The sequence below is a fragment of the Gopherus flavomarginatus genome, chromosome 3, assembly GCF_025201925.1.
Source record: "Gopherus flavomarginatus isolate rGopFla2 chromosome 3, rGopFla2.mat.asm, whole genome shotgun sequence".
Lineage (NCBI taxonomy): Eukaryota > Metazoa > Chordata > Testudines > Testudinidae > Gopherus > Gopherus flavomarginatus.
This window is the reverse complement of record NC_066619.1, coordinates 285,194,081-285,217,789: the sequence shown is the minus strand read 5'-3', so window position 1 is coordinate 285,217,789 and position 23,709 is coordinate 285,194,081. Positions and strand designations below refer to the sequence as shown.

Genomic DNA, 23,709 nt, shown 5'->3' with positions numbered 1-23,709 from the left:
GGTGTTCGTATGGAGCCTGGCACGAAGGACATAATCTCTCTGGGCATAATCATTCTTGAATGGACAGACTTATTATTTCAGCAGAGTCTACATCTTCCCCAGAGGCCCCCCTTCCACTCAAACCCCTGCACCAGTGCAAATGGATCAGGACCAAAATAACTAACCAAGCCTGGCCCAGAGATGGTAGAGCCAAGGGGACCGATTATGGGGCAATAGTCCCTCTCTCATGGCCCTGTGCTATGGGGGGCATTGGGCGAAACACAAAACCAATGTCCTGATCAGTCATGGTCAGTGAAAATGACCAAGCTACAGAGCAGCAAGTAGCCCACTAGTCTTGACCAAATCCTAAATCGGATGACTACGTTTCCTTCCTCAAATCCCCTGCAGTTTGAATACAGGATCCCTTGCTTCCTGTCCCAAACTGTGGCCTGGTGTTAAACAAAGGTGCCATACACCACCCCAGAGGTGGCTGCTTCTGAGTGGTGGGTGAAGTGGTTTGGGATCCTTCGGGACAAAAGGTGCTGTGTACATGAAATGTTGTCTCCTTGCTTCTGCCTGCAGCATGAGACCCTCCTCCAGGAGAGGGATGAAGCTAAAGAGAAGCTGTCTGAGTTTGAGCAAGGTGAGTCCTGTTCCTTGGCCTCCCTCTTCTTCCTCTCCTTTCCCCCTAAAATTCCCAGGAGAGAGACACGGACATTTATGAGGTGTGTAGTCTCCAGGGTCATTAAAGATTGCGGGATATGGAGACTGGGAAGTAGAAAGCGGAGCCTGGTCTCCCAAAGCTAACCTCCTGCCTGTGCAGGCAATAGGGCAGCATGCTGGGAGCCAGGAGACATGGGTTCTCTCCCTAGCTCTGCCACTGACCAGCTGGGTGCCTTTAGACAAGTCACATCCCCTACCTGTGCATTAGTTCTCCCCAGCTATGTATCTGTACCACACCCATCAGAACAGGGCTCTGAACTCAGTCAGGGCCTCTGGTGCTACTGTACCATGGTCAGAGTACTGGTTAAGCCAGGACACAGGAGATTCTAACCCCCCTGTTGTCCAGACCTGTTCCTCTCATCCGGCAGCCTGGGATGAGCAAAATCCTGGTCTGTTGAATCCATTTTTCCTGCATGCCAGACAAGCTGTGGATTAAAGCCACGGGGTGTGCTGACTGCCAAGTGCATCTGACCTGAGGATGACCATGAAATCTGGCCTCCTGCCTGCAGTTCCTTGTGACCACCGGGGAACACCTGGGAAAACAGACTGTTTGCCTGGCTGGCTGAGCCGTTCCATTCCTCCTGCAGCTCATTGCCATGACTCATGTTTATTACAGCAGTGCCACCGGGTCAACCACGAGGAGGGCCCCTTTGTGCCAGGCGCTGCACAAACACTCTGATATCAAGGGCCCTGCCCCACAGAGCTGGAAGTCCCAGGATACATCTACACCAGTGCTGGAGCTGTAATTTCCAGCTCAGGCAGACATATGGGCACCAGCTTTTTTCAAGCTCGTATGCTAAAAATAGCAGTGGAACAAGCAGAGGGACACACAAGCCGCCCAAGTACAGACCTAGGGTTTCAGACGGGATCATAGCTGGGTGGTTAACCCATCCCACCACTCACACCACCCCAGCTATGTGGCTATTTTTAGCACTCTAACTCAATCAGAGCTAGCCTCGGTATGTCTGCTCAAGCTGAAGAAGACACCCCTGGCTTCAGTGTGTAGACATGTTAATAGACCAGACAGATAGCTTCCTCCCACCCTTTGGAAGCAATGCACGGCCTACTCAGTGCACTGTGCAGCTACAGAATCGGGGGCACTCCTGCAACACAGGGAGCGGAGGGGCCCAACTGCTGAGTTGAGAACACGTGCCCCGCTGTTGCACAGACAAGCGACCCCGAGGTGCTAGGAGAAGGAGTACATTCTAGTCAAGTTCCCTGCCCAGATACATGGGACCTGTGCTGCTCCACCCACCTTCGCTCTCCTGGGATGGTGCATTGCACAATCCTGAGTGCCCCCAGTGGCTTTCCAACCTCGCCCACCTTTCCCCTGATCTCTCGCGCCCTCTTCTTGAATAACAACAAGCTGCAGACGGGTCCTCGCCTGGGCAGCTGGGGGAAAGTTCAGCCCAGCACCCGTCCCCTCTTCGCAGGGTGAGATTTTTGTTTGTCCCCCCCCCCCCACTGGCAACACTCGGCATTATTTTATTTTATTTTATTTTATTTTTGCTCTGCCGGCGGGCCCCCCCCCTTATGTCCCAATATTTTCTTCCTCTCATCTGGTCACCCTAGGAGTGTATGGATATCAACCACCTTTACTTTAAAGGAGAAAACATCCCTGGTCATGCTGGTACCTCCCCCTGGGTGGGCAAACAGCCCTCCCCGGCCAGTAAGGATCCCCCATCATCCTGTTCACTCCCAGGGATAGATAAAACATGTGGGCTCCAAACATGTTGCAAGCTGACTTCTTGTGTGTGAGTGAGGGATGCTGCCCCCAGTGACTGGGATCATGGGAAGGGCGATAAACCCGCTATCAGCAGCAGCTAACAAAGCTGCTTTGTAACTCACGTCGACGACTCCGGGGTCCTGGTCACCTCCCGGCCTGTTGAGTGACATATCGAACTAAAGGGCTGTGGTAGATACAGGGCTTGAGTCTGTTGCTGGTGGGGAGTGCGGGGCGCTGACGGGTTGGTGAGAACAGAAAGATTGCTCTTGGGGTGGTCCGAGGTCTGGAAGCCCCAATCAGATACATCTGGCTGAGAGATGACCCCTGCCCCCAAAGGATTTACAGTCCAAGGCCCCAAGGTCAGGGAGGGTTTCTTCACCTGTGTGAACAGGTGAGCAGAACCGGATCAAGCCGCAAGTGTCAGGTCAAGCTCTGGTCGTGCCCCAGGGGCTGGGCACGTTTTGCTTTGGGCCCATCTGTAACTGCCAAGTGTAAGACACAACCCCGCTGGCATTGGGCTGCAGGATACCAGGCTGGGAAGGGTGGCCTCTGGGCTAGTTCTAAGGGCAGACGAGCAGGGCATTTGTCCTGGGTACCAACTTCCAGGGGGGAAGCATAGCACGCGCCTTTTTTTTTTTTTGGCTCGGCTCTGATTGGCTGGCCTTTTTTGCTTAGCTACTGGGGTGCTGAAGCCATTTTCCACCTGGCTAGCAAAACAGCTAGGGATGCTCCAGGATGGCTAGCAGGTAGGGTGCTGGACTAGGACTCTACAGACCTGGAGTGACAGGGCCAGTGGCGGCCCGGGACATTTTTGACAGACGAGGTACACATCACAAAATAGTCATTTCTACTCCCACCCAATTTATAATTGGATAGCTATTATTATAAGACGATTTTTAAATACATGGAAAAGAACCATAAGAATGGCCAGGTTGGGTCAGACCAGTGATCCATCTAGCCCAGTCTCCTGTCTTCCAACAGCGGCCAATACCAGGTGCCCCAGAGGGAATGAACAGAACAGGTAATCATCAAGTGATCCATCCCTAAATTAAATATCTTTACAGAGCAAGAAGAAGAGCAATTCCAAGTAAACAAAAATAGTTTACAAGTCCCAAGATTTTCATAATAATTTAAATATCGGCTTTGGTTAAAGTCCTAAACATAAATTGACATTATTCAGCTAATGTCATACGCCTCTGCTTCAATTGAGTCTGCATTCAAATAACAAACTGCCTTTGCTATGTCACTATAATATACCCCCATCAGTTAAAAACAAAGCAACATTAGGACTAAAAAAAATGTGTGTATAATTGATCAGCAAATCAGAACCTGAAAATCACATACTGTTTAGTGGAATATTCCCTAGAAAGGCACAAATATGGTATCAAAATTCATGAATTCAAAAATTTCAAAACAAACAAGCCAGTTTGTCCTGGCACGGCCAGAAATTGAGTTATACATCCAATAAGAGAGATGGAAACTTATCTAATTGATAGTGGAGATCAGTCTGCCTTTCTCTATTTGAGACAAAGCATGCAATAACATCATTGGACACAGTGCAACATTGTATGTAGCTGTGATGCTCTCAGTACATTTCCCAGACCTGAAGAAGAGCTCTTTGTAGGTCGAAAGTTTGTCTCCGTCACCACCAGAAGTTGGTGCAATAAAAGATATTCCCTGACCCACCTTGTCTGATCATAGAGAACGTCGGTGACGCTGAAGATGTTACTGTAGGAGTATGCCAAGAACAGAAACTGGAAGTTATTTAATTTTGCAAGGCATCCCATAGCATGTCGCTGAGATTCTCCGTCCCAACCACAGGCACTGAACATCTCCCGAAACACTTTGCCCGGTTCCTCGCTTTCCAAGACAATGACATGTAGACTCTGCAGTTGAACTGCACCCAGTTTGCTGGAGCATGTGAAAAATATGGAGAAGCCTTGCAAGGTTGCAAAAAAGCCACAGGTTTCTTTAATACACTGTACCTCTTACTGGAGAACTAGATTTAATCTGTGTGCAAAACAGTGCACAAACAATGCTTGAGGAACCTTTTCTTCTTAATTAGGGTTTTCAGACCTCCCAGCTCACCAGCCCGCACTCCAGTGCCATAATACAACTGATACAGAAGTTTTGTAGTCGTATTCTAATATCACTGAATTCGCAACCTGTGTCAAAGCACCTGCATTTTGATCTGAGCTGGCGTCTTCAAAATCCATGAGCTTCTCTTGTGTTTGCCTCTTCTTGTCCATGGAGCACAAGTGAAAGATGGCTTAAGTGAGGAAGCCTGGTTGTTTTGTCTACCTCACAAGTGAAAAAGCTGCACTCTTCAATCTCCCGTCAATATAGGATGTTACTTCTTCAGCTGTGCGTTCGATCAATTAATCCTGAATTGTCTTTCTTAGGTTAGAAAAAATGGATACGTTGTTTTGCCAATAAGCCTTCGACCCCTTTTTGTGACAAAAAGCAATACTTAAAATGTTCCTTGAACTTACCCTGGCTGACAGATTGGCCACATAATGCAAGTTCTTGACAATTGAAATATCAGCCGGTTGCTTCAAAGTCTCTCTGTTCTTCCTGACTTCCTGGTTATGCTCTAAGACAGCAGGAGACCTTTGCTCACATCCATAGAAGTGCCTTCCTGCTCTAAGCATTTCAAGGGAAACGTCACTTGTGGTGTGCTCTTGTGATGAGCCGTGTGGAGACACACTTTGTGACAGATTTTTCAAGTCACAGTTGCTTTTGTTAGCCCAAATGGTTACTTTAGCTGAAAGAAGCAAATAGAAGAAGCAACAATATAATATGTTACTCCCAGTACTGCCTGTTAACCATATCTGGATGCAGCACCAGATGTCTGAAATTGCCGCATTCTTTTCTCATCTTTCTTCAAAACCTCCAGTGCTGGTGTTATTTTTGCCTTCCTTATTGATCGAATGTCTCTCTTCTTGAGATCTTAATGGAAATCCTCTTCTTCTCAGGTCTCACACAACATCAGAGCTCTTACTGAAACGTTTAACATCTCACCAATTCCAAATATATGTCACCAAGTCCTGAACGGACCTTAACAGCTACAATCCTGCCATGGTCTCACCAAGCAGTGGTTACCACAGCAAGTCCCTTATAAAGTGATGCTCGGGGATGGGGATGAACTGGTAACAATTCTGGTAACAAGGCAGCTTTTTGAGGCACAGTGATGGGGTGTCTACCCCTACACAGGTGTAGAAGGGGTTAACTCCAGGAGTGAGCTGTGGAGATGAGTCCTCAGAGCACCTTGGGCGCTGGAGGGAGCAACCATTCAGGGCCCAGCGATGTCACATAAAAGAAGCTGCTGGGCCAGAGTCAGTCAGTCATGGCTTGGAGCTCAAGGCGGGAGGACTGGATTCCTAGCAGATGGACGGAATCTAGCACCACGGACAGAGCAGTTGCTGGCAGGGACTGGGGGGAGCCAGAAGGAGCTCCCAACTGGCTGCCAGAACTGATATGATGAGGCCTTGAGGTGAGGGTGAAGAAGGTGCTGGGGCTGTGGTGAAGTGGCCCAGGGGAATCTACTGAGCAGTTGGAGGGGATGTAGCATGTGGTTACCATCTGCAGGGTCCCTGGGTTGGGACCCGAAGTGGGGGGGGACCAGGTCCCCCCATTCACCCCTAGAGAAGTGGCCTGATGAACAGACTGCGAGTCATGAAGAGGATGTTGCGGTTCCTGGAGTGACAGTGTGCAGACTGCGAACAGGAGTCGGCCTTGTGCTAATCCCTGCAGCAACCAGGAGGAGCCACAAGTCCGGCGGTGAGTGATGCGCCCTATGACAACGTGCTGGAGAATGAAGTCACACAGTCGCCCCTATATTAGGGGAGGTAAGTGGCTGGATGAATGGGCCATGAGGTACTGACCCCGGAAGGGAAACACAGGCACTGACATGAAGAGAATGCAGCAGTTCCTAGAGTGACTGCTGATGGAGGTGCAGTCAGTGTGACGGGGTGCACGCTGCGAACGGGAGGGTGTCGTCCTTCAGCTAATCCCCAGGAATGACCAGGAGAAGGTGCCAGTTCAGCAGCGAGCAGTGTGCCCTTGACAGGCTCTATTAGCTATGGCAAGATTTGAGCCCCACCCAGCACTACATTCTTCAAACTTTTGAGTGTTGCTGGAGAAAGTGAGCTGTGACTGATTTAAATCAAAACAAAAGTCCACAAGAAGCACTTTGGTTAACTCATTTAATGTGTATGTGCTTACCTGTCCTTCAGTTATCAGCCAAATAAAAAGGAACATGCAAACTTCTTCTGCAACTTTTGGGAATTCTTGGCTAGCCTGGGCCTCACTTGTCTAAGCTGACACTCCTGGGGTCAGTTGCTGGCTTTGTCACAGGCCCTGGGCTACTTTGCTCTGGGCCTTAACTCCCTCTGGCCTTACTGGGGTGTATAAAATCATGGCTGGTGTGGAGAGAGTAAATAAGGAAGTGTGATTTACTCCTTCTCATAACACGAACTAGGGGTCACCCAATGAAATTAATAGGCAGCAGGTTTAGTACAAACAAAAGGAAGTATTTCTTCACACAACGCACAGTCAGCCTGTGGAACTCTTTGCCATGGGATGTTGTGAAGGCCAAGACTATAACAGGTTTCAAAAAAGAACTAGACAAAGTCATGGCTGATAGGTCCATCAATGGCTATTAGCCAGGATGGGCAAGGATGGTGTCCCTAGCCTCTGTTTGCCAGAAGCTGGGAAGGGGCGACAGGGGATGGATCATTTGATGATTCCCTGCTCTGTACATTCCCTCTGGGGCACCTAGCACTGGCCACTGTCAGTAGACAGGATACTGGGCTAGATGGACCTTTGGTCTGACCCAGTCTGACCATTCTTATGAGTTTATCTGGAGCTCAGCAGACCCCTTAGCCCAGCTTTTTCAATGTGAACAATCCAGTTTGACCCAGGCTCTGGGTCTCCAACTTTTGCTGATTTACATTAAATTGTTTACGAGGCAAAGGGGGACTTGTGCACTGGGCCCTGCCACTGGCCACTGTCAGAAGACAGGATACTGGGCTAGATGGACCTTTGGTCTGACCCAGTATGGCCAGTTCTTTTTTTTTGTACTGGGAAAATTCCATGAATGAGTGTGGGGCTGTAGTGATGGGGGCTACAGCCAGAGCCCCAAAGGCAGGCTATGTGGAGGGAGCACTCTGTTAAGAGTCCTGTGTTGAAGGTGGAGCAGGGTGCTTGAATCCTGCCTCTGCCAGCTTCCCCTTCTCATTTGCAGCTTCGCAGAGGCTGCTGGCGGAGCTCTCGGCGCTGGAGGTGGAGTATGAAATTGAAATATCGTGTCGCAAACAAGCCGAAGTCTACGCAGCCCAGGTAAGGCCCAGGGAGCTGCGATGGCAGCATTAGACAGCTGCCAGTCCTTGTTCCCCAGCACAGGGCTAAAGCAGGCAGGGGAGGGGAAGCGCCACTCAGCAGCAGTTACACCACTCCTCAAAGTGACCCCTGCCTGCCCCCTGGGACTTTCAGACCCAGTGTTAGGGCTGCTTGAAAACTGTCCAGCTGAACTGGGCTTTCCACAAGATGACATGGTTTGAAAAGAGTGGAAAACGGAATTTTTTCACTGAAAAACCAAACACCCCCAACATTTATTTGGAAATGTTGCCATGGCACCTCATGGGAGTTGTAGCTCTGGAGCCTCATGTGCGCATTCTTGTCTATAGGCTGGGCTCCTCATCTGGACTACATCTCCCATGATGCACCATGTCCCAGGACTCCCTGAGAGGGGAGATTATGTTGCATTATGGGAGATGTAGTCTGACTAGGGAGCCTGGCCTATAGAGGCAAAAGTGAACATGAGGCGTCTGAACTACAGCTCCCATGAGGCACTGTGGCAGATTGCCAAATCTACATATTTATATTTGGCTGAAATCTTTCTGGAATTCAAATTTTTGCTGAATAGTTACAATTTTCCAAATTAAAATCCTCACCAAGAAAATGAAATTTTCTTAATTTTCATGAGTTTTCCTGGGGGAAATTTTACAACTAGCTGTACTTTATGATGCAATTATTATCACTGTCTGCAGTGTAAGCATCATGGGACACCTGGCAAGGGGATAAAGGGAAACAGATGAGAGAAAAATTGTTGGCATTGAAATTCAGCCAATTCAAAAGTGAGAGGGGGAAATATGTGTCATGAAATGTACAGTTGGCTCGTGGAACTCATAGCCACAAGAAATTATTGAGGCCAAGAGCTTAGCGGGATTCAGAAAGGGACTGGTCAGCTATGTGGCTAAAGAGAACATCCAGAGTTGTCATAATAAACACTAAAAATGTAACCATGGGTTTTAGAACAGGGTTGCATGGTATGAGGAGACAATAACTATAACATGCTAAAAAGAAACTTTCCTTTCCTGTGAAGCGGCTGGCGCTGACCACTGTCAGAGACAGGTTCCTGGGTTAGATGGTCCTTGTTCTGATCCAGTCTGCCTATCCTCCCATTTCCTCTGGGTGTAAGAGCCGCTCCAGGTTCTATGTCCAGCAGCCTCCCTGCACTCTGCCTCAGTTCAAAGGGCTCTTGTCTGTTCTTCTTGCACCTCGGAGGGTAGGTGAACAGGGAGAACAAAAAGCTGAAGCGGATCAGCGTGGCACTGCTGCCAATGTTGAACCAGCTTCCCGAGGATGTGCTGAGTCTGGCCACTGAAGAAGACTCCGCCCCCGACCCAAGCCGAGATCCAGCGTATCTGTACCTGCAGCAGATCAAAGGTGAGTCATGCGCGTCTGCCCCAGGGTCCCAGACCGAGGCTTGGAAACAACCAGAGAAGAGGCTCTCCCCTAGGAATCCATTCCAGGTGCTTACACCGAGCTGGTGCTGGGATGGGGTTTGGGCATTTAGCTAGAGCTGTGAGGCAGAGCAGAAACCTCATGGCTTACCTGACTTTAGACGTAACAGTGCAGACATCTGGAGATCCATGCCAAGGGAATGGTGTAGGGGTATTCCAGGACTTAATTCATCTGAATCCAGTATTAAACTTGGACGCTAATATAAGGTCTTTCACTTTGCTGTTGAGACACCCAGATGCCAATTTGGAGCCCTGTTATTGTTATAATTTATTGCTTGTATTACCATAGTGCTTAGGACTGTGACTCTCAACCTTTCCAAACGACTGTCTCCCTTGCAGGAGCCTGATTTGTCTTGTGTAGTCCCAAGTTTCACCTCACTTAAAAACGACTTGCTCACAAAATCAGACTTAAAAATACCGAAGTGTCCCAGCCATACTAGTACTGAAAAATTGCTGACTTTCTCATTTTTACCATCTAGTTATAAAATAAATCAATTGCAATATAAATCTTGTACTTACATGTCAGTGTATCATATAGAGAGCAATATAAACAAGTCATTGTCTGTCTGAAATCTTAGTTTGTACTGACTTCGCTGGTGCTTTTGATGTAGTCTGTTGTACAACTAGGCATATCTCTAGATGAGTTGATGTCCCCACTGGGAGAGCTCTGCCTGCCTCCGGGATATGAATACCCTGGTTGAAAACCACTGTCCAACCTCGGCATGGGCCAGGACCCAGGTGCTGTTGTGTTAGGGTGGTTGGGGGTCTCAGGCCCAACACAGGATAAGTTAAGGACACCCATGTTCACTTTTACAACAATCAACACTTCAGTGAGGTTTGGATTCTAGTGTCACGTTATGGCTGGCGACTCCGCCATTCAAATCTTTTTACCCTTTTACTAAAGACACAGAAAGAGAGAGGACAACAGTTAAAGCCCTTGAAACATAAAGCCTCACGTAAGACTTTGATTGTAACAATTTCCCTTATTCCCCGTCTAAAGAGGCTTTCATAGGAGGAACATCCGGTTTGACAGGCTTTTCTATGACAGATGGGCTGGCCCCATGAAGAGGGATCAGACCCAGTCCACCTGTGCCTGGTTAATTGCTTTCTAAGGGGACTGGAGATATAAAGGGTCAGGCGGCAGCTGGGAAAGGAGACAGGAAGGAGCAGATGGGGCTGGCAGAAAGGCCAGAGAGCAGACGAGCTAGGTGCCTGGCTAGCTGCCAGCGTTCCCTCGGGGAGGAGTTATGGGGAGCAGCCGAGTGGAGAGCTGGGAAAGCTCAGGGCCAAAAGGTCAGCGGAGGGACATCTGCCTGCTGATGTCCTTGAACCCAGGGCAACGGAAGGTCCAATAAGGGAATAATCTTGTGATTGGGGAGAACCCAGGAGGGGCTAAGAACATAACCCAGCCTGGGCAGAGCTTGGTTACTTCGCATTTTTGTTAAGTCCTGGGTGGGTGGATGCTGCTTACTTTGTGCGTTTCATTTGGGCTTTGGGTTTGGGTAGGGGCTATCTGAGAACCTGCTACTCCAACTGAAGAGGGAGGCGGAAGAAGAGCCAGGCTTTGTATTATGGTGATGGTCTTTAGACTTTGACTTTTGAGGGGTAGGTTGGAAGCCTTTCTGTTAATAAACTGGCCTGTAGCAAGGACATGATTGAACTAAAGAGCAAATATGGACTTTGAGGAACTTTATGATGGGGAAACTGAGGAAAGAGAAGGTATAAGAGATGACACATAAAGGACGGGGTGAGAGCAGGAACCTCGTCTACCATCCCAGTAGCTGTTGATGATTTAGCCAAAGCCGGTGAAGGAGGCGATCTCATCTGATTCGCTCTCTCTAGCCTGATCTTGTCAGGAGGCCTTGCACGACCAGGATAATGAAAGCCCAGTGGTGTCGTGGTGCATCCTGGGAGATGGTGGTGGTGGAAGCACTGATGACGAAGCTGGCTCCTTCCAGTCCACATCCCCTTGCTCCCACCGAGTGACTCCCCACTCCCAATGAACAATGGCCCGGAAGGGACACAGCCGCACACCAGTAACAGGGATCAGTTGAAACATGTCAGATTTCAGCTAGTCACATGTTTCCCCAACTCAGGGATTGTTCAGCTTGTTGCCATGCCAACCTGTGAGTTTGTCACGCAATGCACAGTCAACCTGTGGAACTCCTTGCCAGAGGATGTTATGAAGTCTGATGGGCAAAGGATAGCTCAGTGGTTTGAGCATTGGCTTGCTAAACCCAGGGTTGTGAGTTCCAATCCTTGAGGGGGCCACTTGGGGAGCTGGGGCAAAAATCAGTACTTGGTCCTGCTAGTGAAGGCAGGGGGCTGGACTCAATGACTTTTCAGAGTCCTTTCCAGCTCTATGAGATAGGTATAGTTCCATATATTATAAGAGGGTTCAAAAAAAGAATTAGATAAGTTCATGGAGGACAGGTCCATCAATGGCTATTAGCCAGGATGGGCAGGGATGGTGTCCCTAACCTCTGTTTGCCAGAAGCTGGGAATGGGCAACAGGGGTTGGATCACTTGATGATTCCCTGTTCTGTTCATTCCCTTTGGGGCACCTGGCATTGGCCAGTGTTGGAAGACAGGATATTGGGCTAGATGGGCCTTCGGTTTGAGCTACTCTGGCCATTCTTATGAGTTTACCTGGAGCTCAGCAGACCCCTTAGCCCAGCTTTTTCAATGTGAACAATCCAGTTTGACCCAGGCTCTGGGTCTCCAGCTTTTGCTGACTTACATAAAATTGTTTACGAGGCGGAGCAGGACTTGTGTACTGGGCCCTGACTCCGGTGGCCCAGTTGCTAAATCATACTCCATTGGTGCACTTCAAGGAACCAAAGGGTTGAAATTCCAAGGGTAGAGGTGACCGAAAACCATAGCTGGGGATGCGTTTGGGCTAAGGGCATCTGTGCCTGTCTGCCCCCAGGTGGGGGGCACTGAATGTGCCAGCCACACAGAGAATGGAGTACAAGGTACCTCAAGAGGCCAGGCTGAAATCCAGCCACAGGCCGGTAGGAGCTGTATGCAGCTGCTGGCTGTTTGGTGGCTTATATGCAATGAGTTGTTGGGTCTCATTCCAGTTCCTGGCAGGCAGTTGGACACATCCCAAAACCCACCATGGTGCTGGGGCACTGCTTAGAGAGGCTGAGGACAGCCTGAGCCATGGATACTGACTTCTCTTCCTGTCTGAGGGGGGTTTTCTCCAGGTCACCAATGGGTGTGCATCCATTACCTTCCACCAGGTCCATGGTGGTGCTTCCGTTACCTGCTGGGTATGGCCTGCAGTCGTCAGAGCTGCCAGGATGGCACCTTTCCCCAGGAACATGGAAATGCTTGGAGTAACCTAAGGCCTATCTCCCTACCAGGCCCCGTTCATATGCCCCTCTCTCCCTCTCACAGCCCTGCCCCCTTAAGCCCTGTGTGGCCCCATGCGTCCTCTCCCTTCACAAAGTTCAGCGATGACTAGGATGACTTTGCTTTGGAGGCAGCATGCTCCAGTGGATAAAGCAATGACACGGGTGCTTAGTGAGCTCAGGCAAGTCACCTCCCTGCTCTGTGCCTCGGTTTCCCATTTGTCAAACGGGAAGGGTGCTAGTGACCCACCTTCCTGAGAGCGGTGTATGAAAAGCATACTAGGAGAGCTATGGTCTGAAGCACACGGCCTGCCCTAGACAGAAAGCAAGGGCCTGTAGACACAGAGCGGATCTCGCCCTCCACTCAGGCCTGGCTGCCGTAGAGCCCAGCGTCTGTTGCACGAAGCAAGGAGGGAGAAGCCACCTCATTTTATTTCCCTTTGTCTGGCTCCAGATTTGCAGGAAAAGGTTTCCAGGCTGCTGGGGGAGAAGAAGGAGCTCACCATCCAAGTGCAGGAGCTGCAGAGCCAGATCAGAGAGCTCGGGGACCAGGTACAGAGCCGATGCCGGACCCTTCTTGGCACTCTGCTCGGCCGCAGTGCTCGCTGAGCTCAGCCGCTGCTGCGCTCAGACCACCACTCCCCTCGCTGATGCCTCTCATTACCTTGTGCTCCCCTGTCTGTCGCCGCCTGTTGTCTGTAGCCTGACATGCTGATTGTAAGTTCGCGGGGGCAGGGGCTGTCACTTCGCACTATGTCTACATGATGAGGTGCTCAGTGGTACCGTAATCCAAATCAATAATCAGTGCACAGGTGGCGGGCTCAGCTGCTGGCCCCATCACTATCTGGGGAATGCCCAGGCCTGGCTCCCCTTTCACTCACCCTAGGGTCAGTCTGGTATAGCTCCCCTGAGCTCAACAGGTTTGTACTGGTGTATGTCAGAAAATAAAGGCTGAATTCCTCCTGGCCTTGGCGCAGAGCCCCAGGGGGCTGGGAGATTCCTCCTTTGTGTGTCCCCAATGCTGGGGCTGCCCAGGGCAACTCCCCTTCACCACAGTATAGAGCAGCCTGAGGGCTGCCCTGAATTGCACTCAGCTGCCCATGGCCTGTATGGGCCACTGTTGCATCTGGGAATAGCCAGACTGCAGCAGAGCTCCAGCTCACCCCAGGGGGTGACGCAGAGCCACCTACGCTGGCTCCATACCTGCTTAGGATCCCCCTCCACCAGGGCTAGTCCCCAGGGGCCAGGTCGAGCTGGCTGAAGGCACCTTGATGCTGGCAGTTGCTCAGTCTAAGCCACTGGCTTTGGCCAGGACAAGCCAGCAGCAGACGCCTTTCACAGCGAGAACTTTTCTCCTAGGGGCAGAGTGATGGCTTCAGTATCACCGCTAAGGGCAGAGGGTTTGACACAGACCATCCCTGAGCTCCAGCCCCTTAGAGCCCAGTACGGAGCTCACTCCGTGCCACCCTCAGCCGAGTCAGCCTTCAACCTGCCTTAGGAAGCTGGTGCAGTTACAAGCCTTCCCGGTGCCTGACTGTCCTCACAGCTCTTTGGGTGCAGATTCCCTGGACGTCTGAGCCAGGGAAGGAGGGGGGAGCCTGCCAGATCCAAAAGCCTCTCTGTGCACAGCCACCTGCCCTCCCCTGGGATGAACGCTGCCCTCCCATAGGTGCCGGGGTTGGATTAAGCCCAGGATTTGCTCAAGCCCACTGCCACGGAGGTCAATGGGGCTGAGATTGGTGCAAATAAAGAACCGGCTGCAAACACCGGGTGTCCCACTGCAGGTGGAAGAGGAGCGAGCAGAGAGGCGGTCCCTGCAGGCCGCCATGGACTGGAGTCACACGGCCCTGAAGCAGTACAAGAGAGGTGAGTCCGCTGCACGGTCGTGGACAGAACTGCTTCAGACCTCTCCGGGGCCGTGTTTTCAGTGAAACACTGGCCTTCCTGCCACATGGACAAGTTTCCCAACCCTTTTTTTTTTTTAATTTTCCTTTTGTTGTCCAGTGAAACTAATGATTGAAAACTTTAGCCATTTTTGTTTGTTTTTTTCTTTGTTTTTCAGTTTAGCATTTTTCCTTTCCCCCACCCTTTTCCATGCCAAAGGGGGGGGGAGGAAAACCAGAGAAACATGAAAAAACATAACACCCCACCCCAACCCCCCGAAAAAGATGAATCAGAACATTTTCAAAAATGAATATTGTCAGTGCGAGGTTTTCTCACAGAAAAAAACCCACCTGGGAAGTGAGAACTGGGCCTTTTGGAAACCGGTGGAATGAAAATCCAGTTCTGAATTTTTGAAATGTATCATGAACATTTGCCCCCATTTTCCAAGCCCCGGTCACCGAGCACGACTTGGGCCAGGTCCATCCCGGCTAATGAAGTTTCCTGTGGCCCTGCTTCCATGTCGTTTTTTTCCTTTCTGCGTCCTGTCCCCTCTGCTTACTCCTCGTGTCCCATCACTGGTTCATTCCCAGAGCTCGGCTGGAACTTGGGGGGCGGAGGGGTGGGATCAGTGGCTTTATTTTGATGAGTACCTAGACGTTTAGCTGTTGTGCTCCGAATACCTTCTCCAAAGCACCTGTGTGACTGGGAATCACACGTCCCATCGAGCACCTGATGAAAATCCATTGCTAGAACTCCTGTCTGAGCCCATCCAAGAACCTACCTATAGGACTTATCATCTTTCCATGGCCCCTGTGAGGTAGAGCAGTGTTGTTACCCATTGTTCAGGCACAGAGAGAGTCAAGTGATGGCTACGTTGCAGCAGGAGGTGTAATCTCCAGCTCAGGTAGACATACCCGTGCTAGCTCTGATAGCTGAGAGTCTCACCTGACTCCAGGAACTGGGGCTTCACCCCCCCAAATATCCTGAGAGTCGGGATGCAGGCATGAGAGCTGGCAGCCCTGCAGCAGTGGGAGCTGCAGATCAGGGCTGAGGGGCATCAGCTGAGCTGGTCGTGCTATCGCTCCCTGTTACATTCAACCCACATTGTGTTTATTGCAGCCACGCAAGGGACACACCCATGGAATCGGCCTGGCCATGGCAGGGGTAGGAACTGGTCAAAGGGGAGGAGGGAGCTTACTAGGGGGTAGAGTCTTGGGGTATGTCTACACTATGAAATTAGGTCGAATTTATAGAAGTCGGTTATTCAGAAATTGTTTTTAAACAAGTATCAGAGGGGTAGCCGTGTTAGTCTGGATCTGTAAAAGCAGCAAAGAGTCCTGTGGCACCTTATAGACTAACAGATGTATTCGAACATGAGCTTTCCTGGGTGAATACCCACTTTGTTGGATGCATCCGACGAAGTGGGTATTCACCCAGGAAAGCTCATGCTCCAATACATCTGTTAGTCTATAAGGTGCCACAGGACTCTTTGCTGGTGTTTTTATACAGTCGATTGTGCGTGTCCCCACACAAAATTCTCCAAGTGCATTAAGTCGGAGTGCGTCCACAGTACCGAGCTAGCGTCGACTTCCAGAGCGTTGCACTGTGGGTAGCTGTGAGCAGCTATCCCACAGTTCCCACAGTCTCCACCACACATTGGAATTATGGTTTGAGATCCCAATGCCTGATGGGGCAAAAACAGTGTTGTGGGTGGTTCTGGGTACATGTCATCAGGCCCCCCTCTCCCTCCCTCCATCCCTCCGTGAAAGCAACGGCAGACAATTGTTTCGCGCCTTTTTTTCCTGGGTTACCTGAGCAGATGCCATACAATGGCAAGCATGGAGCCCACTCAGCTCCATCACCATAAGTCTCCTGGGTGCTGCTGGCAGACACGGTACTGCAGTGCTACACAGCAACTCCTCATTGCCTTTTGGCAGCAGACGGTGCATTACGATTGGTAGCCATCGTCATCATATTCCTGGATGCTCTTTTCACCAACCTAGGTGAGATCGGTCAGGGGCACCTTGACAGACATGGGAGTGACTCAGCCAGGTCTTTCCCATCTTCTGCCGAGCACCCAGGAGATGACGATGGCTAGCACTCATACTGCACCATCTTCTGGAGAGCAGCCAGGAGATGATGATGGCTAGCAATCGTAATGCAGCATCTTCTGCCGAGCACCCAGGAGATGACGACGGCTTGCTGTTGTACTGTGCCATCTGCTGCCAGTCTAAGATGTAAAAGATAAATGGATCAAAACAAGAAATTGACCCAACTTGTTTTGTGAAATCAACGGCCTGCTAAACCCATGGGTTTTGAGTTCAGTCCTTGAGGGGGCCATTCTGTGTGACAGTTGTTTGTGTTTCTCCTTGATGCAAAGCCACCCCTTTAGTTGATTTTAATTCCCTGTAAGCCATGTCATCAGTTGCCCCTTCCTCCGTCAGAGCAATGGCAGACAATTGTTTCGCTCAAAACCAGGCGAGGCGACAGCAGCGCGGTGACGAGAGGGACATGGTCATAGACTTCTCACAAAGTAGGGGCTGGGCAACGTGCCCTTGCAATGTGCACATCATGCTGCAAACATGCTGGCCAAACAGGAAATGAAATTCAAAAGTTCACGGGCCTTTTCCTGTGTACCTGGCCAGGGCCTCTCAGTTGAGAGCGCTGTCCAGAGTGGTCACAATGGAGCACTCTGGGATAGCTCCCGAAGGCCAATACCCTTGAATTGCGTCCACACTACCCCAAATTTGACCCGGCAAGGCCGATTTCAGCGCTAATCCCCTAGTTAGATTAAAGAGCCCTTTAAGTAAAAAAAAAAGGGCTTCGTTGTATGGACGGGTCCAGGGTTAAATCGAGGTAACACTGCTAACTTCGACCTAAAGTCATAGTGTAGACCAGGCCTTGGGGCAGGTCACTGTCAATCCAGTGAGGGCTGGGCAGTTGGACCAGGTCTAAGAACTGCTGGTGTATTACTGATCCTGCAGTTCTTACTCGGGCAAAGCTCCCAATGACGGCGGTGGAATTTGTCCTGAGGGAGGAGGGAAGGATCAGTCCCTTCTCACTGCTCCAGCCCATGCGGGTTCTGCGCCTCTAGAAGCCAAAGGTTGAATTTGACCCCGGTGTCTCACGGAGCCGGTGATTGGTTGGTCGGTGCCGTGGTTGATGCCTCGGAGACGCATGTGGGGAGAGGCTGAATGATGGCTTTTCTCCCCCGGGCAGTGTCCCAGATGATCGCTTAGGAGTACAGCGAGACCATGCAGCAGCTGGAGCTGGAGCAGGACCTGAGGCAGCACGCGGAGACCTTTGCCCACAAGGTACAGGATGGCGCAGGGGCAGCGATCTCCTGTGCAGGGGCTGCTGCGAGGACTGATGAGGGAGAGGAGGAAGGTGTGGGGGTAGGAGGAAAGGAGAACACCCCTTGGATCCTACACCCAGCTCTGCTGATGCCCCTCAGTCCTGTCCTGCAGCACCCCTGCTATCTCGGTCCTAGGCTCACCTCCTCAACCTCCATCCCCAGCGGGGCTCATGCCCCTCAGTCCTGTCCTGCAGCCCCCTGCTATCCCAGCCCTGGGCTCCACTCCCTGCTCAAGCTGGCCTAGTGGGGCTGACGGAGACAGGCCTTGTCTCTCTCGCCTGAAGCCAAGCTGGCCACGCGGGACTGACAGAGACAGCCCCGGTTCCCTGCCCCACAGCCGGGCTGGCCGGGCAGGGCTAACGGAGATAGGCCCCGACTCCCTGCCCTAGGGCTAACAGGAGTAAAAGTACAAATTCCTGCCTCTCCAAGCGCCTGGCCCAGTGTGCACTGAAGTTAGCGGAAGCCTCCTATTGCCTGGAATGGGCCACGGGGCCCAGCACCTTCCACGCGTTCTTCTCCAAGTGCTGCCCAATGGAAGCACCTTACAGATGCAGAGCGAGCCCCGGAGAGGAGAAGAGACTTGCCCAGGGTCACCCGGCTGGTCAGTGGCAGAGCCGGGAACGGCGCCTGGTGACTGCTCCGTTCCAAAAGCAGCAGAGTCACCTCACGTGCTGTGACGCCAGACGCCCCTGGGGGGCAGAGCTGGGAGGGGCCGTGGGAACAGCGGCGTCGATGCAGGCGTTGAAGGACGGCTGGGTCACTCTGCCAGCGGGCTGAGTTCAGCGGCGGATACGGTACCCATGAGCCCTCGACTGAACCCACCCCGATCTCTTGGGCGCAGATGCTGGTGAAGCAGAAGGAAGCCAACAGGCAGAGCATGATCCTGCTCCAGAGCGTGGGCCCCAACGCCCAGCTGCTCCAGGCCCTGAACGAGGTGGCCAGCCTGACTGGGATGCTGGAGGAAGCCAAGCGGGAGCACCAGAAAAAGGTTAGAGACTGTTTCGGTAACCAGGGACAGCCTGGGCTAACCCCGGCATTCTCCTGGATCATCAACCCCCTCCCCACCTGCGCCCCGTATCTGCGTACTGAGCTGTGGGGCTCCTTATGGCCCCTCCCTATAGAGCAGCAGGGACCTTTGTATGCACCCGTGACACCCAGCTGCTTGCTGCTCCATAGTGGTGGTAGCATAGAGGGGGGTGTCTGGCCGTGAGCTGCCCCCTCCCTGGAGACCCCAGCTGCTCTCTGAAAGGCCTAGGCCTTCTTGGGTGCTGGCTGGTGAGTCTTGCCCACATGCTCAGGGTTTAGCTGATCGCCATATTTGGGGTCAGGAAGGAATTTTCCTCCAGGGCAGATTGGCAAGGGCCCTGGAGGTTTTTCGCCTTCCCCTGTAGCGTGGGGCATGGGTCGCTTGCTGGTGGATTCTCTGCAGCTTGAGGTCTTCAAACCAATTTTGAGGATTTCAATAACTCAGTCCTGGGTTAGGGGTTGTTATAAAAGTGGATGAGTAGGGTTCTGTGGCCTGCCTTGTGCAGGAGGTCAGACTAGATGATCATATTGGTCCCTTCTGACCTATGAGTCTATGAGGAGTATCCCGCTGCAGCTTGGGAGGTCCCGACACCCAGGAGTAGGGCTGGTTGTCAGCCCCACCCTCTTCCCTTCTGGAGCCCTGTGGCTCCCGGGGCGGGGGTCAGGGCTAGCTGCACCTCAAACCCTTCTCTCTGAGTGCTCCCCCCACCTCCCAGGGTCAGGCCCCAGGCTGCCACCTGCCCCAGGGTGGAGTCCTGCCCTTCTCCCACTCTCAGGCCGAGTCCCTTGGCTCCAGCCCTGTGTGACCCCGTGACTGCCCAGCAGGTCCCAGGGGATCTGGCCCTGGGAGTCTGCCCTTCGGAGCTGCCACCAGCAGGGACTACAGAGACCCAACAGCCTGTTCCCCCAAATGCTGTTGAATGGACACAGCCCAGCAGAAGGGTCAGCCCACGTCTCTGTCACCCAGAGACTGGTGGAGGGGGGTGGGGGGTCTGCACTGCACTGTGAATCCAGGTCTGGGGGACCCGGGCTTGTGACTTGGCATTGCTGAGCGTCCACGCTGCATTGTAAACCTGGGTATGCAGTGGCCGGAGCCAGACTTCACAGCCGTGCTAACTCGTCCACACTGCACTGCGCGTGCCTCCTGACTCAGGTCTGCAAAAGGCCCTGCAAAATGACAGGGCCTGGATCCGAGTCACAGCAGCCAGCAGGATCTGGGCTCTGACCCACCCACCCCAGCAAGGTCCTAGGAGCAGGGTCCCAGGTGCTCGCTGACCCAAATCAGACCGAGGTGTGTGTGGACAGAAGTGGGGCTTGGGCCCAAACCTGAGTCAGAGTCCGGCTTAGTGTGCAACATAGACACACACAGGGAGACCTAGCTTATCCCAGACGCTCTCAGCTATGGGCATTGGGGTTCAGCCTGCTCCGCAGGAGTCCCTGCCTCCCCCTCTGCCACGGTGTCTGGAGACTGGCTGTTTATCCCCCACATCCCGTAAAGTTCTTGGCTCCAGTCTTTCCCACTCAGATCCTCCCTGGGCCAAGCCAGACTCTCAAGCTCAGCCTGGTCGCAGGGGAAACTGCCAAGCTAATGACGCTGGAGTGGTCCCATATGTCCTGCTCAATGGGGCAATCCAGGCTAAGAGCCCCACTCCTGCATATGCTCAGGTCACCCCTGCTTGGCTGCCCCCTCCCTGTGTGGTCCTAGAACAAACCACACAGATAGATGGAACGTGTAATATTGTACGTTCCAGGCAACCCCATGGGTGTCCTGAGTGACCTCTCGCCAAGCAGCCAGGCCATGGCCACAGGCACATGCCCTGGTGCTGGTGTGGCTCCCTGGGGGGATGGCCAGGGAGAACAGCGTGTCTCTCAGTTGGATGACTGGGGGACTCCTGGACTGGGACAAGGCCAGCTCTTCCCAACCCTCCTGCCCCCTGCACTCCTCTTCTGCCCTCAGGTGAAGGGTCTGGAAGAGCAGCTAGAGGGGAGCCAGGAGGAGCTGGGCGCCGTGCGAGCAGCCCTGGTTGCAGCCGAAGCAGAGAAGTTGCAGCTGGGGGAGAAGCTGCACCAGGCAGAGGAGAGGAACATGGTGCTGGAAGGGAAAGGTACATGCTCTCCTCACTGCTCCTGTGCTGGCCCCTCCACCTGGCGATTAGCACCCAGCCCCCACTCGCTCCCTGCTGGGATCTGACGGACACTCCTGGCGAGGGGGCTGGCTGTACAAGAGCCATCCATGCCGAGGGTCTCTCCATCCTCTCGTGAGTGGGCCTGGTGTTACAGGGGACGTTACAGCTGCTGGACTCCAGCGATGCAGTTCAGAACCTCAGACCCTCCCCTGGCCTCCACGTCTAAGGCTGTGCAGAGCCCCAGAGATGGGGCTTCAGCCCCTTGTGCGGATGAGACCCCAGCACTGGAGCTGGATTTCAAACCTCTCCAGGCTTTGGGGGCATGCGGATCCGATTGCAGGGGGTGACTTGGGCCGATCTCTTTCTTAGCTCGACCCCCCACAGCCTCCCCTCCCGTCCCCTCCCATCGCCCAGCCCTGCTTCCCCTGCCCCTGCCATTCCATGGCCCCCCACCTCCCTTCTCATGTACAGTCGCGTCAGCTCCGTCCAGCCCTCACTCTCGGCCCCAAACAGATGTGGTGTGTTTTTTAATGCAAATTAGCAGCTGGGAAGAGAACGGAGGAGCCAGCATCGTGTGACGAGCCAGCTGTCCAAGGCCGGTTCTCCACAGGCCAGCATCTCGGCGAGGGGGGAGACATAAGAACAGCCCTGTTGGGTCAGACCACTGGGCCATCTAGCCCAGGATCTGTGGCCCCACCACGTGCTGACTGTATTCCTACCTGCATTCCCTTTCAGTGGCGGTGCTAGAAGAGAAATTGGAGAGGGCTGAAGCCCCGCCTTCTGAACCCGCTTCGCCAGAAGTGGCTCCTCCCCCACCCCCACCACCCCCACCTCCTCTGCCACTGCCAGCATCTTCCGCCCCCGTGGAGTAAGTACCACCCACACCCAGACCTTCCCCTACAGAGACCGCTGGCCCTAAGGGAGTCGTTCCTCTAGCGGGGTTTCAGCAGCTGGCTGTCAGTCAGAGCCCAGCCACTTGGGGGGGACATGGCACACGCCTAGTCCATGCATGGCGTATGCCTGTGCCAGTGTTTTCTGCAAACCGGCGGTTCTCAGCCTTTCTCTACTCAGGACCCATGGGTAACCGTGGATGGCTTTTCGGGAGCCATTCGATACCTTTAGTGCAAAAGCCACCTGGGTTAGTAACTGCGTCTTACCCATGATATACAGCATATGGGTTAATGTAAAGTGCTAATAAGTACCCCTGGCCTCCCATAACGACGGCTCCTGTCCTGCAAGACTCCCCACTCCAGGCCTTGCGACCACCTGGTGCTGCAGGTTTGGTCCAGCCCCCCACCGAGGACCAGCCAGAGTGGCATTGCAGCCCAGCGCATGGGGCCATGGCGCCACTTGCTCCGGTTTGGCCCGGCCAGCCTGCATCACCATGACAGGGGGGCGGCTGGGCCAAACCTGAGCTGTGCTGCAACCTCGTGCTCTGGGTCACAACACCCAGAGCGGGCAGGGGAGCCCAGCCAGCCCACTGGAGCCACAGGAGCTGCCACTGCAGGGTGAAGACAAGGCAGGCTCTGCAACACACTTCTGGGGTCCCCAGACAGGGCCCACCCCCCTTCTTTGACACATTCTGGCAACCCAATTTTGAGTCATGAGCCACGGGGTGAGAAACCTTGCTGTGAATGCCTCGGGGATAAATGGGGAGCCCAGGGGGATAAGGAATTGTACAGCCTCTTACCTTCATGCTGCCTGGCTCCGTCAGGTCAGCAGCCACTGGAAGTTCTGATATTAGGTGGCTTGTGTGAAACAAGTTTGCTGGGTCTCAGCTCAGTTACTCTCTACGTGGGTAGTCAAGGGTAGACTGGACCACAGAGATGGGTCTCCCCCTTGGTTGATCAGGGACCCCAGCCCCCTTGTACATAGGCAAGTGGGGGAGCCTGCCCTGCTACAGATTGCTGGGGCGGGAGGGGTCTTCCTCTAGGGCTGTAACCAGCACTAAATGCAATTTACATCTGCCCCCAGCCCTATCTACTGCTCTCCCAGCCTTGGGTCCCACACAGCTTCCCTGTACCTTCATGCTCCTCCCCTGCATGATTCTGTGCCTGCCGACAGGGGAGACATGGAGTTACGGGTGGGGGGACAAAGGGCATACGGCGTCCTGGCAGGGGCATTGACCGTCTGGGGGTGGAGTGCAGAGATCTAGGCCAAGGGGAGCATTGTGGGCTATCATAACCTTAGTCCCAGATTTGGACCTTAGCGTCCAAAATATGGGGGTTAGCATGAAAACCTCCAAGCTTAGTTACCAGCTTGGACCTGGTACTTGCTGCCACCACCCAAAAAATTAGAGTGTTTTGGGGCACTCTGGTCCCCCTGAAAAACCTTACCTGGGGACCCCAAGACCCAAATCCCTTGAGTCTCACAACAAAGGGAAATAATCCTTTTTCCCTTCCCCCCTCCAGGTGCTCCTGGAGAGATACACAGACACAAGCTCTGTGAAACCACACAGAGTGACTCCCCCTCTCTGTTTCCAATCCTGGAAACAAAAAGTACTTTCCTATTCCCCCAGAGGGAATGCAAAATCAGGCTAGCAATCCAACACACAGATTTCCCCTTGATTTCTTCCTCCCACCAATTCCCTGGTGAGTACAGTCTCAATTTCCCTGAAGTAAAGAAAAACTCCAACAGGTCTTAAAAGAAAGCTTTATATAAAAAGGAAAGAAAAATACATACCAATGGTCTCTCTCTGTATTAAGATGATACAACACAGGGTCAATTG

At 52.7% G+C, this 23,709-nt stretch overlaps 1 pseudogene; it reads left to right on the top strand.

Moving 5' to 3' along the window:
- Nucleotides 1-23,709, top strand: part of LOC127046394 (shootin-1-like) — a 51,925-nt pseudogene that overhangs the window by 12,311 nt on the left and 15,905 nt on the right.